This window comes from Varroa destructor, unplaced genomic scaffold (genome assembly GCF_002443255.2).
Source record: "Varroa destructor unplaced genomic scaffold, Vdes_3.0 BEIS01000007.1, whole genome shotgun sequence".
In the NCBI taxonomy this organism is placed as follows: Eukaryota; Metazoa; Arthropoda; class Arachnida; order Mesostigmata; family Varroidae; genus Varroa; species Varroa destructor.
Genome location: NW_019211460.1, coordinates 16,104,980 through 16,122,421, shown reverse-complemented (window position 1 = coordinate 16,122,421; position 17,442 = coordinate 16,104,980). Strand labels below are relative to the sequence as shown.

General features: G+C 42.6%; 1 protein-coding gene across 3 annotated transcripts in view; it reads right to left on the bottom strand.

The window, feature by feature from the left end:
- Nucleotides 1-17,442, bottom strand: part of pico (ras-associated and pleckstrin homology domains-containing protein pico) — a 212,191-nt gene that overhangs the window by 74,995 nt on the left and 119,754 nt on the right. Inside the window, exon 2 of one of the 3 annotated variants that reach the window (XM_022813811.2) lies at nt 17,117-17,200. The exons of the other annotated variants lie outside the window; for them this stretch is intronic. The gene's annotated coding sequence lies outside the window, so the exon portion shown is untranslated. The remainder of the gene's footprint in view (nt 1-17,116; nt 17,201-17,442) is intronic. 3 annotated transcript variants of the gene reach the window in all.

Here is a 17,442-nt window from a genome sequence, read left to right as displayed (position 1 = left end):
GAAAGCGACGTTTTGGAACTTGCAAGCAATGGACTTCGGATAGTCTACGCTAGAATGCTCTCGATGTTCACGTTTAACATTCGCAAGTAATTAGTATGGCAGTTTTATTTTTTTGACAAAGATTAAAATACTTTGTGTACATGATTTTATCATTACTGCATAAGCGTAAATTAACACATTCGTCTACTGGCTAGACAAACTCAGACCCGATATCCTATCGATAGCGGACCGCACTTTTGTTTCTGTCTCGAATATAACTACAGCAGATCCATTAACAGCGGTAACAATCCGCGTTTGAGCATTTACTACGAACGGGCCAATCTGCCAGAGTTAGGTTGCCCTGTCGCAGCGCGTCGACGCTCACTGATATGTCAGATAGCGTTTGTATTTAATAATGATTACCGACAGCATGCAGCGAGCGCCTGCTTCGTATCTATGACGGAGCGGATGGATCGAGCCGAACATCATTCACCGCATGTTTAATATGTGCTTTTAAGTGAAACAATAAATGTATATAGGCTCCGCCTGGATGTGCGGGCTGAGAGGACGCGTATGGCGATGTAGCGACGCCCTACGATCAGCATTTCTACATACGATATGTTCGATAGTGGTTCTGTATCTTGTCGCAGCATTCCGCAACACACTTGAAAGGCGTCGTTCTTTCCGATTGCCGTTGTTTGTTTTCGATGACTGCTACCGCTTCTTCTATTTCGTACGGCTATAAACAAGCACGCGAAGCTGATCTAGTCGCTTTCAAAACGACAACATGCTCTGCCACGGTCATTCAGACCAAGTAACACCTGATCAACAAGCCCCTCGACTGGTTTTCTGAAGTGGCTTTTAGCTGTTCTGGATAACCGCCTGGATAAATAAGCGCTGTGCGCGAATCAGCCCTCGGCGTTTTTCGAGTCTTCGGCTGCTCAACAGGCTGGAACGTGCCATCATATCAAGAGCGACCAGCCATCGCGTACAAACAACAATAACAACAGCAATAACAAAAGCAGCAGTATTAGCCGACGCGTGGTATAGTGTCCTGAAAGCCAGGACACCACCTACGGTCAGATGAATAGAGTTGTAGTATAAACTGATCGTAATATCAAGTCAGGCCAGAGCCCGGACTAGATTAAACAGTAGTTTATAAACAAGCTTGAATAAGTCTCTGAGGCAGACTTTTGCATAAGAGGGTGTTTACAAAAATACCGAGTGAATTTATCGTTATATACCGTGTTCCGTGACGACTGTGGGAAACAGCTTGGTGATGGAGCACTTCGTGCTGTTTTCGAATGCGCTAGTCTAAATAATAAGAACGTTAAATAATGCATTCATTTAGAAATCGAAAGGTGATCTCGTCCTTTTTCCATCACTGGATTTACAATTATCGCTAACCCATTGAACATAATACTACTAAGAAGAGCGATTCCGTCGTGTTTTTTTTTTTCGTTCTATATGTATAGACGTTTTGCGTTTGCAAATTTACGCCACGAAACATATTGATTGCCAATGTGTTACGTAATTTTTGCGGCACGATACCTGCGCGTACAGCACAAGACAGACGCGTTCAATACAATGATGCACAGAAATATGGAACGCCTCTCATATCCATATCGTGACGTGTCATTTACTGTTTTTACCCTCTTTGCTGGATGTTGCATGCGAGTAACGTACCGATAATGTCATATGCCCACGTCTCTGAAACGCTGTAACATACACTGTAAATGAACAAGCTGAGTAGAACTCCTTCGTAATAACGTCCGCTCAAAAGGATGGTGCTGGTTTGCATTCTATGCAGGCGCACAGAATAGGTGCGAGGCAACAGGCTCTTAAAGGGAAAATCGTAAGCTGGGAGCCGGCTTATTGAATCAGTCGTCAGTATTTTTCGGACCTGGTTAATTCGAATCGAATGTCCAGGACATACGAGTTAAAACCGCACTATTTCGTGCCGAAGTTCAAGAAGGTGACAAATGTCAAGTGATCATAGCAAATTAACGGATAAGTTATATCCGCGAAACTTATTTTTAATTCAGGACCAATTTCGACCCCACACGTACGTAATATGGCGCATACGCGAAGTATATAAATCTAGTAACCAAAAGCTGATTTTCCTAACAAAAAAATAACAAGCTCGGTTACTATCATAACCAAATCAGTCCAGATGGTTTGGGTCTTCCGTCTTCTCTCAACGACGAGTAATACATAAACGCGAGAGATATTCCTCAATCACACGCATATAAGAGGATTTTCAAATTAGATTAGGTACTGCGTGCCCTAACGACAGATAAAAATATACCCAGTACATAAACATATCATCCGTATCAGACATGTGTATTTTCTATTGCCAGCTCGTTAAGTAATTTTGACGACATACCGCACAGGTCTCGTATCCAAAGATCACCAGCCACAGACTTACCCGCCGCCTGGAGGTAAGCATAGCTCACGTTAGGCGTGCTTCCGTAAGTCGTGTAATAGAAATGGCCATTCCAATAGTACGCGTTCGCAGCATCGGGTCTTGCAAAGATTGCACCGGGGCTGTCCTCCGGCAGCATCAAGTCTATGATCTGGGAATGAGATTGCCTCTAATGTTCGTTCCGTGTTTGCCTTTTGCTTCCGTCTGTAGTCATTTAGGTGTCGAAGCGCCGATTATGAAGGCTGGACCCTTGTCGACGTGTCAGATCGGCTAGCAAGTTAATAACATTCGGGCTTCGGAAACCAGGAAAAGCTAAACATTACACGACAAAGGGGTGTTTAGGCAACAATAAATATAAAAACGTCATCGACAACAATTACATTATTGTATCTGCCGCAATAATTCTCCTAAATTATTTAATTTTGCCTCCTAGAAAATTGTAGTAAGCAAATATATACACATATATATTTGGATGGTATCAAGAAATACCCTATTGATAGGGCTTCAGGTAAACCTGTATTTTCACACACATTTTTCAAAAAAACTGTAGCCTGCGATATGGCACATATTTCAAAGCTGACCTCAGCAGAGTCATATAGTTTATTAAGTAGCTTATTCCACTCGAGAAAAATTGCACCGACGCATTTTCAGCATCTGAACTATTTAGACAAACTTTTAAACTAAGAAATAACAAGGAATCTGAACTAATTTAGCATAGCACAATAGCAATACTACTCAGAAGCAGGACAAAATAAGGGTGCGTTCTAGCAGTCACAGCTTTCCATAGAATCATCGCGATACAGATAGCAATAAAACTTTAAAAAAGACGGAAATCGTTCAAGGTTCGCCGTATCACCTACGGCTGTTCGAGCGCAGTATTATTACCTTAGTTATATTACTGCTACCTAACCTTTTCCAGACAATAAAAATGCAATCTCTTCTAACTTGAATTTACTGACATTTTCTACCATGATATGTTCGCCAAAGTTGATAACGCTCCTTATCGGCAGCCTTTCCATTTTGATACGGCAAACGGTCTTGTTACGCACTAATCTTTCGAGCAATACTGCAGTAATAACACTAATAAAAGCGAAAACCTCTACACGTCAAAATAGTCCGTAACCGTTCAAGAAGACGTTCTATAGCTTGTTCGTATCCAAACCATACGACGACTGTGCATACTTAGTGCTATTACCTTTCGGTTTTTCTCAATGTGTAGAAGACAACCAGCCGCGACCATAAAGTTGTTGTCTTATTATATAATTCTATTTGCATCATGCAGCAAACGTTCGTGTTTTGCCTAACCCACACCCCCCGCTGGCGCCCTAAAATGTTTCCACCCATAGCACGGGCTAGTGTGCCCACTGGTCACCAAAGAACGGAATCGCGCCTTTTATGGCTTCGTAACTTCCGCGCAATGTAGTCCGAGCATAAACACAATCTTTCCGGCATAAGATGGCCGCACACGAATCTGTATGCAGGGCATAATATGGAGAGTATCGCAGCCGGCACCATCAGGACCGCATACGGTGAATAAGGGTTTGGACCCTATCGTGAATTCAGTGTATTCGAAGAAACTGGATTGGCAAGTTACGACGCGCGCTTCCCAGTAAATAAGCAAATCCTGAAGCAGGGATTACGTTGCCTATGCTAATGGATGATAACCAGTAAACTGGTTGTTTACGTTGGTTAAACCCGAGTCAACGGGAAGTCATGTGAAAGACTATGCAGTCTGCTTAGGAATATGTCTATCGGAAGCAAAACTATCAATAAAAAAAAATGCTCAATCAATAAATAATAATAATAATCAATAAAAGTGCTCAAAGCGCAACAACAGCGACACATTTATTTATTAAGATTCTGCGATACTTTGTTGGTGCATTTCTCTATGCTTTCAAGCTAGGCGACATAAATCACTATGATCTCTCTTTTTTCGCAGACTCCTTACATCGTGACTAACTTATTCTGCTTGGTCCTCTTCAATAATACTAAACCTAGATATGGTCAAAGCCAAAGTTTGTCGCTATTTCCTTCACTCAGTGCTGCACTGGTACTGTTGCCTATTTAGATTGTCTAAAATCAGTTAGAGGCGTTTGCACGTCAATTTTCCCCACGCGAGCTTTTCAACGAAGTTGCGTCACAGCAACAACAGCTGGGACCTGTCTGCTCTGGCGGAGCTGAGCTTAGAGATGAACTCATACAACTGCGTTAATACGTTCAAGATACCCAGTCAAAATTTTTGGGCATGTCCGAACCCGCCTTGCATCTTCATCTCTAACTAACTTTTCATACGTCTCAACAATTGAAAGGCAAAAAATGCCTTCAGTGCACGCATGTTCAAGTCGGCACTGAAATAAGTACATAGACGACACTGACTTTGGCTTCCACTCTTCGTCGTTCTTCGAGTGGAGGGTGTTTGTAGCTCGTGCGGATCACGTGCAGCACAGAAAGTCCCTGTGACGGCCTCAAATGCTCCGCGTACCCAGGCCAAACAGGAACTAAACATTGGCTGAAGGCCGATGCTGGTAAAGGCACGGCCTTTTCCGCTTGTGTGTGGTGCTGGTTAATAGCAGTGGTAGCAGCAATGGCTTTTTTGCTTTTAGGAAAAGCAACTGCAGGCTGCATTTGGCCTTGCCTTTTGTTCGCCGTTTGCTCTTTTTCCCTTTACGGGCGCGTCAATAATTTGCGCTTTAAACTTAATAAAACGACGATATGGTATATATATATATTATATCGTCGCAAGCCATATAGCAACGTCGTTGCTATATGGCTTGCGTTTTCCACGTATTCGTTATGTTGTCTCGCGTCTCTCGTGATGTAACCTTTCCTGAAGTAAGAGCATCTCTGTTCATTACGTAGAGTCAGAGTCCCAGCGAAGGTCACAGAGCGGTGATAAAGGTCGTACTTTAGATATACTGAATTGCTTGCGATGCTGCACTGTGACGCCATTTAAGCTCGACTACTTGTTACTATCGAATGAAAACATACACGCAGTATAGGTTTATCTACGGACGTCATAACGCGACCTTCTATTCTATTACTACCGAAAATGACTGTTTGAAGCCAAATATTTAGACTTGTAGGTAGTTCGATACTTTGAAGTTGTTAGCTAGTTTCGATCAATTTGAGAGACTTTCCCTCTCGCTGCAGCGATAGGCTATTACACGGGCGTATTACCATCTAGAGAACTTTGGAAACCGCTTTAAAAGACTTCTTATGATATGAACCGTAAACGTATTCGACGGTCAACTTAACGCTGTTGAAGTTTAACAGTGCACATATGTTTTCACTAGAAACAGGCCTGCATTAGTTTTCGCTTTAAGCATATATTTACATACTGGAGCGTGGGGTTCAACGTGAGTGAACGCCCCCATCAGTACCGATTTACTGAACAATTTCATGGCTGCTTAAGACCATAACAGAAGGTGACTTTAGTCCATTATGTTATTCGCTATATGGGACTAACAGTATATGTACTTTAAAGGTCTGTCTGTTGCTCCCCAGGCAGCGGCAACTACTGTCAAATATTATCATCGTGAGTTAATTACCTCCTATCCATCCTGTCACACCTATTTAGTCCCCATTAGGAATTTACGTGTGCGGGGGCAGGCGGAACCTGAATCGCAGCCAAACCTTGCCTTGACGCCCTTCCTAACGGTGCTCACAACACGTATTTAAATAGATAATAGACTGGCATTATGTCCCATCTTCGTAATCTACCCTTTGCTAACGGTGCTTTCAATACGATATCCTATTGTTTGCTTATTGCGTAGATAACTCCTGTTGCTTTTTCCGTTTATCTTTTATTCGCTCTCCCTTAAGTCCCCTGGATCATGTGGTATACGCACTCAACAAATAAATAGTCGTACAGCGTGATGCGATGCTCTCTGTGCTTTTGTTGTCCAGAAGGAAGGGTAGTCATTAATTTGAGGGACACCCTCTTGTCGTGAGCGGACGATAACCATGATATCGTAGTTGACTAATAGATAAGTACATAATATAGAGTCTTGAAGGCCAAGTTACTCGCAACTGGCCAGCGACCACGCCCAGGGTTAGTCACTGAACCTTTGGCCACGAGGAGAATGAGTATTACTGCAACAACTACACCTAGTATCGTTCTCGGCTGCTAGTCAATTTGAAGATTGCCTTACAAGATAAATGCTATGGATTGAAGACAAGTCGTATTGCTTCCTGTTTCTTCCTATACAGAGCTCATTCTTATTCTCTTGCAGCTTGTTTTGCGGATCGTATTGTGTACCTGTATGCAGAAGCTGGAAACAGTCCTGAGATGAGCTGTACCAATAGTGCGTTCGTGACTGTAGTAAGAGTTAATCCATGAGTAGTTGACACTGGTTCACTCCGTTAGAAACTTTCTACATAATAGAAACTGTTAGGTGTTTTGCGACAGGCTTAGGTACTACTAAACGTTGCTTCAGGGATCTGGCACAGCTCAATAGACTAGGAAGAGCAGCCATTCCTCTGTCCCTCAATAAATCAATATAATCTAATTACTGTTAATGAACGTTTTGTATTCAATGAACAACTTTAAGTTTACTCCATTGGGACCTTCGCTTTTACATGTCTCCCACAAACGTAACTATTCGTATGGCCTACAAAAAAGCATTCTTCAAAGCCCCTTATGTATAGACGCATAGTCTACGTGCAAGAGAATGTCGATCAACAGTTTCTTCCTTGACTGCGTCAACAAGTGGAAGCCGCCAAATATCTTCGGTCAATACTAAGACTCGCCATCTAGCAATTCAGAAGCTCTTCCGTTTTTGCCGGTTGACCCGTACGATTTCCGAACTCGATTTGGGAAAGTGAGCAGCGGTGCGATCCGGAGCCCGCTTCTGTCGCTACCGTTTGCCCATGTACGGACGATGCAGACCGCACATCTTTGCAAACACGCGCACCCACATGAAAAATTCGGTGCTGACCGTGAATCAGATGTGTCCGGTCGTATGTATACAAATGCGTACATACAATCGGATTACATTCTTCCAACTGTCTATAGTATAAGGCAACATGATAGCTCCCTAGCTATCATGCTCCCTAGCTATGGATATGATTTTATTATTTCGAAAAATTAGAGATTTTCGCAGCTACTATGACCCTAATGAGTGGCCTTCACTGATTCAATGTACGATACTAGATACAGGCAGAATACTCCTCTCTATTAGTTCCCGCTATCTCGCATAGGCGGTTACTGTGTATAAATGCGTCTGTATGTGTCGTGGGTGCACGCGAAAACCGGTTCTATACGCTTATCTCTGTCATAACATTAGAGCCGAGCACAGCGCGTACAGCATTTGTGCAACGCTAGGATGCGGCCCAGGACGATGATATTGTGGTTTGGAAACTATTCCGCGTTCTCTATTTAGCGTTAGTACTGACTGCTGAACCGAGCTTACATTAGAACTACTAACGAGGGACAGACAGCAAGAAGACGATCGTTGAGAAATCCGACGACTCGCTATGATGACACCTTACGGCTACAGATGGTTTGCCAACTACTCTGCTAGGTAAAGCCTCCATTGCGTTGTGTAGCATTACTGCTAGGCTGAAAAATAAGGGAGATGCAAATAATATACAAGGTGGGACATCGCATAGTAAGTTAAGGTAAACGGTATAGTTATGCGGTCTAACGCCACCGCTAGCTTCGATGCATTGTTGTCTGTGTTGTGCGATCTAGTGTCCGCAAGGATTCCCGCCACCGATCCTGATACTTCTGCTACCGCCGCAGCGACCGTTGCCGTTCTGAATAGGACCTATACTCTGGAATCGACCCAAGATACTTCTGTTCTGCTGTCCCAGTTCAAAGCGAAAAGAGAATAGGTTTCCTTCCCTTTCTTCTCTCTCTCTCTAGTCCTCAGTGGACTCACACCCACACATAGCATACGTGCACTGTTCTCTTCTCCCAATTTCTTGTTCTTCAATTTGCGGTTAGTAGTGTTTCGGTGCTCGAACCTGACTCTAGACCTCCTCAGTAGCATCCAGTGCAACGAGGTGCTTACCATTCACATAACCACTGTACAAGCCAGCACTGTGCAAAGGCACATACAGGCACACCCTTTCGCAGATGTGATATTCAGCAGCACAGGCGTCGTAAGTACTACTCAAACCAAGGAGCAGTACCCTTTAGTTTGAGTAGAGAAAAGTTGTGGTGAAATTCAGCCTGGCTCAGGTTGTAAGGACGCACAGAGGGCTGTACTACAAGCTGGGTGAGGGAGGGGAGCCTAGCGAGAAATGAACGGATGCTGTCTAACTCGAACGCTAGTGCTCACGCGTGACTGCGTCAAGTAGACAACGAAAACCGGCCAACAGCGAATCACTCACTCGACAAGATTATGTTTTCTGCAGAACTATGACTTTCGCCGAGATCCTACCCTCCGACCTATGACTAGAGTACTCGAAAGCTGCGTCCGCTCAAGATTCCTTACGAATGCCAACTTGCCACGATTCCTAGCCGCCGGGCCATTTTGGAATCATACCGGCGCTATCTCGAGCGTGAGAGTAGGAACTGGAAGGCATGGCGTGTTTCGACAACGCAGGACTCGGATACAGTCAGTCACTAAAAGATCGGGAAAGAATGCTCTGGGGTAATGTCTACGGCATACCCTGCGCACCGGACACTGGTTGGCACAGAGGGTTAGGTTAGGTTGAACCACTGCCATAAAATATATCGCGTGGAAACTTTGGAACCTCTAGCAAAGGGTCATCATTCTGTCTAAGGGAAATACAGAACGTGCTTCCGTGCAGCTTCTTTTCTTGAATGTTGTCTGGTTCAGATATAATACGGTTTCTGAAGAGGCAGAACATAGGTGAACAGAGCTTTTCTATTCCAAGCTACAATGAAACTATGAAGACGGATTGAAGATATATTTGCGTCCACCGTAATTTCAAGTTTATGTTGCGTCGGTTGCCGAAGTACAGTATGATAATTCGGCTTTTTAAAGATTTCTTATAGATAGCTTTTCACTTAGGCCAGCGGCCCATGCAGCGATAAGTACTGCAATAAGTGACCAAGACGCCATAGAAGGTTATACTAATCAACGACTGGATTCCGGAACCATCCAGATCGTATAGCTTCTGTTTGTATATTTGTGCGATGGTTGCACACGAGCTCACGTAATAGGTTAAACGACCTCAATTTTTTACGATATTCATCTTTCCCTTGAATTGAAGATGGGAATTATTCACCAACATGACACAACTCCATCGAAGTGTCCTTCAACACAAGGTTCGTTTGCACCTCGTTCAGTTACTGACTAGAGCCAACCTTATCGTCACCTTGTCGTAGCTAGCAGGTCGAGTGCCTTTTACCATCGGACTCACTGTTCTTTATCCGTTTCTACAGGCCTCAACTGACAAGTGAGAGAGACCGTCCAGCAGTCCATCCTGGTCTATGGAAATGCGCTCTGCCGAATTCGATCGTTGTCCATAATTGCTTCCCATTGCCAGCAGCCAACAACTACTAATCCGGTGCAGATGCAGACGATGCCTCGGGCCGAGATGTGGCCTCCTAACAAGTTAACTCATAAGCCCGTTTCTCCAACATTTAAGAGCACACAAAGATGGTCTACGGGTAAGTTTCAGAACCTGTTATACCAATCGATAGTAGTGGGAAATAGAATTACGCACTGACCATGGAATACACTATATCTATTTCGCGTATCACTTATTTAAAATAATACGTTAGATCAGAGCCTACATGACCTGCGTGCGTAGCACAATATTAGCTGTTCGAACTTATACGAATACGAGTAGCTGGAAATCAACTAATAAATGAAAATACTTTGCGCATCGTAACTATCAATAGAAGAGTGAGTTTGCGGAGTTAAGCCAATAATAGCGATGTTTGCAGATGCGCTGCTTAAGGGATACAAATGATTACACAGCCAGAAGGAAAGCCTTCTATGTGAAAAGGTTGGCAGGAGATGTTCTCGATCGAGCTAACAAAGGACCGGAACAGGCCTAGAGCAGTCTCTCGAGTACAATAATCACAATGCTAACCATCCTACGTCTAAGGAATTCACCGCAGCAGGCCTCCATCGGCGTACAGACCCCCTCCCCCCGAGGTAAATAGTTTGTCGTTTGTAAGAGATGCAATTTAATTTAGATCCGCCGACTAGCAAGGTGTATTTTCGGGTAACAAAACGAGCAATCTCGAAAATACTACCCTATGACACTCTTATCTGACTGAATCGTCGTCAATGGTTATTCAGTTGAAGCTCGCTAAATAAGACACGGTCAATACACATGCCGGACGAAAGGTAGCAAGCAGTGGGCAGCACTTTAGGCAGAAGTTATGAACAGAAGTTCGACGCCTGGCTAACTTATAGCCTTATGACGTTGGTTATTACTAGTACCTGATATGGTTCGTGTTTTTTGTTTGACAAGTAAATGAACTTCGAACACTAACTTTTGAAAGTGGTAACGTTATACTTTTCTTGGAACAAATACCGTATAGAGAATCGGGTATAGAAACTACGTTCAAAATAATCTCGCTGCATTTTGAGGCGCTAGTAGTTACCGCGACCTTTAAGATGGCCTCCGATAATTGCGAAGGAAAGAAAGAGGGTTTTCATGAACAAGGGGCTACAGAGTGAAGGTTTAGAAAAATAACCTCACAAGGGGTTAGCTACCCCAAAAACGGCTGACGTCCCTTATTAACTTCCGATTTTTGGTCCTGATGTTTTATTGTTTATCCTATAGCATGGCAAAACTCTCACAATCACAGGAGAATCTCAATAGCCCTTCTTATTGCAAAGCTGTCGCCGGACAGTTTGGCGTATTGGTAAAGCCGATAAGCGACTAAATATGAAGTACCTTCATATCAGTTAGCATCGCGAGCTAGAAATCTAAAGAGACCGCCTAATGTACGATATGTAATTCTAGAGCTGAAGTGCTCAATGCTTGCCATTTCAACAGAGTGCATTCGAGACTCGGTGTCTTTTCAAGCCATCTTCAGATGATACTGTCACAGATTTAGGAACGTCAAACGTTACGTCAGCATACTCAGCAAGGGATCTGACAAATCTTTATTCACTTTAAAGGGGTTTATTTAGAACGATGTATCTCAGCACTCCGGAGGCGAGTCTATACCATCGTAGTAAGTGAGGCTAATCTATTCTACTTGAAGCCACTTGAAACAGCAATGTTTGTATGATGATGCTTTCGGAAGGAAGTGTACACTTAAGTGCTGGTAAAATCCGCTAGAAGGCGATAAGCAGGACCTGATCTGAACGAGGTAAGAAAGTATCGCAGAGCGGTGCACATATTAATAGAGAAAGTACAGGCAACCATGAACATCCCTTATATGTATAAGTAAGCGTCCTGGTAGTGCTTGTGAAGGAGAGGAACAGCCACGGCGCCCGCAGTAACAATGAGAAAGCTTCGCCAGCAAGCGGTTACCCCGCACGGTGATATTTGCACAATATATTCAGGTGACTGCGGCTGCCAGGTGTTACATTGACGTAACTCTAAAGGAGTGGTGGAAGGACCATGAGCTCGCTCATTGTGAGTCTAAACGTTGGACGGCAAGTCCTGTGGGTTTGGTGGTACCCTTTTAACCCTATTCGCACAGCGAATAGGGTTAAGAGGGTAAACAGCACCATGGCTGACATGTTAATCATTATAGTAGCACATTATCGCGGTTGCTTTGTTACTATTGTTGTTGCTCTGTATGTGTGTACTATAAACCAAGACCTTCCATTCAGTGGGGTGTGAGGACCAGATTGAAGCAAACAACTCGCTATTGGCAACGAAACTCAGTTGCCCAAAGGCATCCTTTTATAGGTAGAACTCTGTCGACCTGCATAGCGACATCTGAACGGAAATTGAACAGAGACGTGGCGGCAAACCATTGGCAGGTGTCAGTACCAATACTCAGCTTTTTTTTTTATTCTGTTGTTCCAATGATAAAGCGAATATACACCTAAGTGAAAGTTTGGTGAGCAGAGGGTAGTGGATTGGATGCCCTCATCGTTGCCCTCGGACAGAATATCACCCATTGGATTGGCTATGTTTGTAGGTATGTTTATCCTCGCTATGGCTTACATTAAAGCCTAGCTCGTTGATGATACCTAGGTATTTAGCGGTTGGATAAAAGTCACCACTCAATGGGAAACTGCGAGCGACAGAGATTAAAGGCAATCGCCCTCAATAGAAGGGCGAAGTCATCAGACACACCGGAAGAAATGGGGCAACTCGTGTACCAGTATGCGATAACTAAAATGACACATCATGAGACCTGAGTTCGCATATCGACGGTACGGTTCAGCAGACCCATTGTCACGGCCAATTATGCGGCGGAATACATGAAAGAAATGGGCTTAAGCATGCACACTTAGTTATGCACACGAACAGAGTTTTCAAACAACTCAACCGATACGTGAAAGCTCGCTCATTTATAGGCTGACGTCAAAAAGCAACGAAAACCGGCGCTATTAAACAATGATGCTTATTTCAGTGCTAACAAGGTGACCCAATATCTGGGTTCATCTTTTAAATGGTACTGTAATTGTGACGAATCGAGACTGTGGGATGCTTTAAACCGCATGTAGCCAGCCAAAATAAATGTGCAAAAATAAATTATTCTACAACAGAAACACAGTTTGCAAAGCGACGTAGAAAACAAAAGGCATTGGTTCTACCAAAACTATGCGTATATTGTGAATACAATACAACCTTGAATGAAAGTAGGGAACCTATTTAGGACTTCTCATAATGTAGCTGGTCAATAGTAACTACTCTATACCATTTCTACGTATATAGATATCCTATTATGGCCACTAGTCATACCGCGCATAAAGAACGGTATCGACCAGTAAAGGTCCTCAAAAATGAGGCAGCACTCAACAAAATCGCAGGCCATGCAGTAGTGTTACATAGAGGCTAAGTCTGACAATAATGCAAAAAGAGCAAAGGATTCTGTGGAATAATAGTTTCGACCCGAACGGCGACCAGGGGGTTGCCTGCGCGACACCCTACAGTCCGTATACAAAGATCCTAACAGCTCCCCTCGGGCTATACTTAATACCGTGTGGATGGCTCTCAAGAGATTGAGAGCGGAAACAACAAGTCCCTCGTAAGACGATTACTTCCTTCTACACAGGAATAATGTATACAATAGTATACAAATACTATACAGACATGTACTTCATGGTACTGCGTCGACAGGTTTCGTAGACAACTTGCTATGTATATAGCTAGTGTTCTGTGGTTTAGAACTAATCGCCCTGATTAACGCCTCAGAGGTCGAAGATAAGCTGTACGCAAATTCGGTCCCTCACCACGTAACTGATAGTTATGTTTTACAAGTAGTAGTCATAAAAACTACTCGTAGAGTTTGCCTGCTGGAGTCAGATTATTATTATATTTGATATGTAGCTTGTTTGTTAAGGCGCTTCGAGATAGCGGATGCCTCTTGCGTAGACGATAGATATATTAGTTAACACTTTTCCTTTCTTCCTGGATATGATTAGACCTCCACTGTCGATAATCGGTGGAGCTGCTTGTATTCCGTCGGAGTCTCTCCGCGTCCGCATTGAGTGGCGAACTGCAATAATGGTGATGCCTTTCACATCGATGCATGGTTCATACATATTATGTACTTTTCCTAAACCGCTTATGTAAAGATTATATCGTAGTGCATAATATTATTGTGCAAGGACCCAAGGCATCCGCTGGAGAAGTTTCAGCACTTTTAAAAAATAGGGCCATAAAATGTGCTATTTCACTAGAAAATATACGATCTTCTATATTTCAATTATATGTGACTGTGGATGATAATGTTTGTCGAGCCCCTTGTATTTTGTTTTCTGGGGTATTGCGTGTCGCTTGAACGAGTTGGCAGCCGAACGACCCATAAACGTATTGCGCTGATCGGGACACGCATCGGCGTAAAGTTCGTACATAGTCCGAAATACCCACATGTGGGTTTACTCAGCTATAATCCTCACTTTATGAACAAGATATAAGCGTAATCATTATTTCAATAATTTCAAGGACAAGGAGCTTAGTTCCGAATCAATAAGACAGTCTAATATATTTTAGGATATTTTTCGAAACTAAGTGTTGCTTATAAATTGACAGCGGCATAAAAAAAATGTTTAAAAAAAAGCACAATTCTAGCCCTCCCGTTAATGGTCTTCATGGCGAATAAGCTTATGTATATGCTACAGCTGTAGTGAGAGACAGTGTCAAAGACACGCTTGATGTAGTCGTAAATCTTTCACTTTCGTCTCGTCAATGGAAAGCAGCTAGGGGAAAAATAAGTTTATCAATATTACGTGTCTATATGTGTCTTAAATATGATATATTAGATGACAGTTAACGCGGAGCTTTCCGGTATCGAGTCGTGCACCGTCTAGTTAGTCACGGTCACGACGCGCGGATTCTCTATTTCTAATATAAGTAGACGAATGATGTGTCGATCACAATGGCGGCTGTTCCATCAAGTTCTGGGAATCGCTTCCTTCTTCGGAAGCCGTTTAACACTGAGATGCGGCATGTAAAAACGTTCGTTGATTTGTCGCAAAAAAAGGTTTAATACATATGTTTGTAAGGCAAACATATGGAACAAACCTACGCTATGTTTGTTCTTGAAAAAAGCTTCCTGCTCGTCCCATAGGAATGAAGCCGATTATTAGCAAAGACCCTTTATTAAAATTATTAGCAAATACTATACATCTATAACAGTCGCAATTTTTCCTTACGAATTTAGTTTCGACATCGCTGAAGTGAATCTTCAAGCCTAACGAAAGGGTTATTGATTTGTTTGGCATTTTAAAATTCAGCGGATTTGGATTATATCTATATATAATAATAGCTCGCCTTCAATTTCGAGATTGTTTCGGTTTTTACTGGATAGCTAGTGGTAGATGCGGTTTGGCATTGTTATGGTGGAGGTCATTTTTTTACTCACAGGTTCTGTCATCGTACTCTTTCGTCAGTCTCGCCTTTGCCACAGATTGTGGAGGACATCGTTTTTATTTATTTTATTTTTTTGCTATTTACCCATTATTGTCATATGTGATCCAGTTTTTTTACCAGCCGTGATGACCGCTCTAGGCGTGGTTCGATTTCGTTGCGTTGCTGTAAAACTTCACAGAAGTAGATACGGTCTTGTTTCTCTGTTTACATGCCATCCAGATATCGAGCTTTTTTGTAGCCAGTTTTCTTAAAACGGTTTACAACTGTCCGGTGCTGAACGTCTAGTTCTTTGACAATATCGTGGATAGTTACCTGTTATTTCAGTGAACTTTCGCAACCAACTTACCACTTAAGTGGCTGACCACCACAACGATGTTTTCAAGAACCATCTTCAAGCAGTTTTCTCTTAATAGCCGTAAAGAGAACACATGTTTTTATGGGCCTGGGCAGTATTTATGCCTTTATCGTAATAAAATTCTAATGAAATAGAACGAATTTTCACATAAATTCCATTCATCTTCAAGGCGCTCTATCTTCAATCTGAACAAAGACATTCGGACAGTTTGTGCTTATATGCTACTGCCCAATCCCAGCTTCTAAATAACACTAACGTTGATCTGACGCGGTCCACATTACCTGAGATATGCGACTCTGAAACCATCAAAAAACGGCCAACACTTTTTTTAAGATCCAATAGAGAAAACTGAAAAAGCGTCCACTTTTTTTTTCTAACTTAATTGCCTACTTGTATTAACACGAATCAAGTCACCGGTTACTAGGGCAATTAATATTTTATGAAAAATTATGTTCTATTCTTAGTCGTCTGTGTTAAACTTGTAATTGCCTTTCGTTGTAGACGGTTCCATATTTTTTTCAAGTGTAAATCGAAAAGTAACTAAAAGCAACTAGAATGTTATACGATTCACAGTGTTACTCAGGATTTAGTAGAGGAACATCGGTTCTGTTACGAGCAAGGGGCATTTTCCGCCGTCGCTATACATAGCAGAAGACTACGTGCTACAAAGATAAGAGAACGGTCACTCTAGCAAGTCCAACGGATGTCCTTCAATCACATGGGTCGACCATTTAGATAAGCTTCCTGCAGGGAGTTCAGAGTCCTCTCATTGGTAACGACATCGGGTTTTCAACTGTGAGAGTACTGCCATTTATCCTGTTGTACGTAATCCTGTGGTCCGTAGTGGAGTTTTCCAGTGGAGAAGGGACTGTGGTTATTGGCGTTATGAATAGCGTTCCTGTCGTCGTTCGTAGCTGTTTTGCCCCAGCAGATTTTGTGTCGAACTAGCTGACTTGACGTTCAGAGGCTTTTCCTGACCCTCACCCCATAACAATTGTCTGTATCCTTTGGGTTACAGACTATCTAAATGCAACACGTGGAGAGTCTGAACCCAAGTAAAAAGGTGTCGTTGCACTGCTGGCATGTTCAAATTAACTTCATATTATTGAGGATCTGACCTCGCATCGTTTGTGCGAGTTCTAATGATGGATTTCCAGACTCTTCAACGTAATAACCAGATCGAAGTCCTGTTGCTTTATAGGTTATAGTAAGAAATACTTTCACTGTCATCGCTGACGTTCTAACGGAAATTATAGATTCTAGGTAGAAACTCGCAATCGATTACGCAACGGCTCTGATACCCCTGGTTGTGCCGGACCTCTAATTATAATGTAATTACTTAATATACGTCCAATAGTCATGCACCTTCATGTATGCATTAATAGCCAGCTTGTCTCTAAAATACTAATTTTTTTACTTACCTATTGGTACGTTCATCATGACCGATTCGTTTGGCTTTCCATGACCACTCGCATAGGCTGCCAGTCAAGATAACGCGAAAACGCCTGGGCAATAAACACGTGCCGTGCTTGAATTAGACACAGTTAATCCGGAAGAGTGAAGAACACTGGCCCAGATATCAAATATTGATTCTGCCAATTCAACTTCATAGAAAACTTGTTTTCCTTATAGAGAGAAAAGACGCATACCTGATTTACGAATGTGAAGTACCACCAACTATTATATCGTAAGGCTATATACACATATTTACATGATAAAATTCGCTTCTGTGTAGTACAAAGACGCT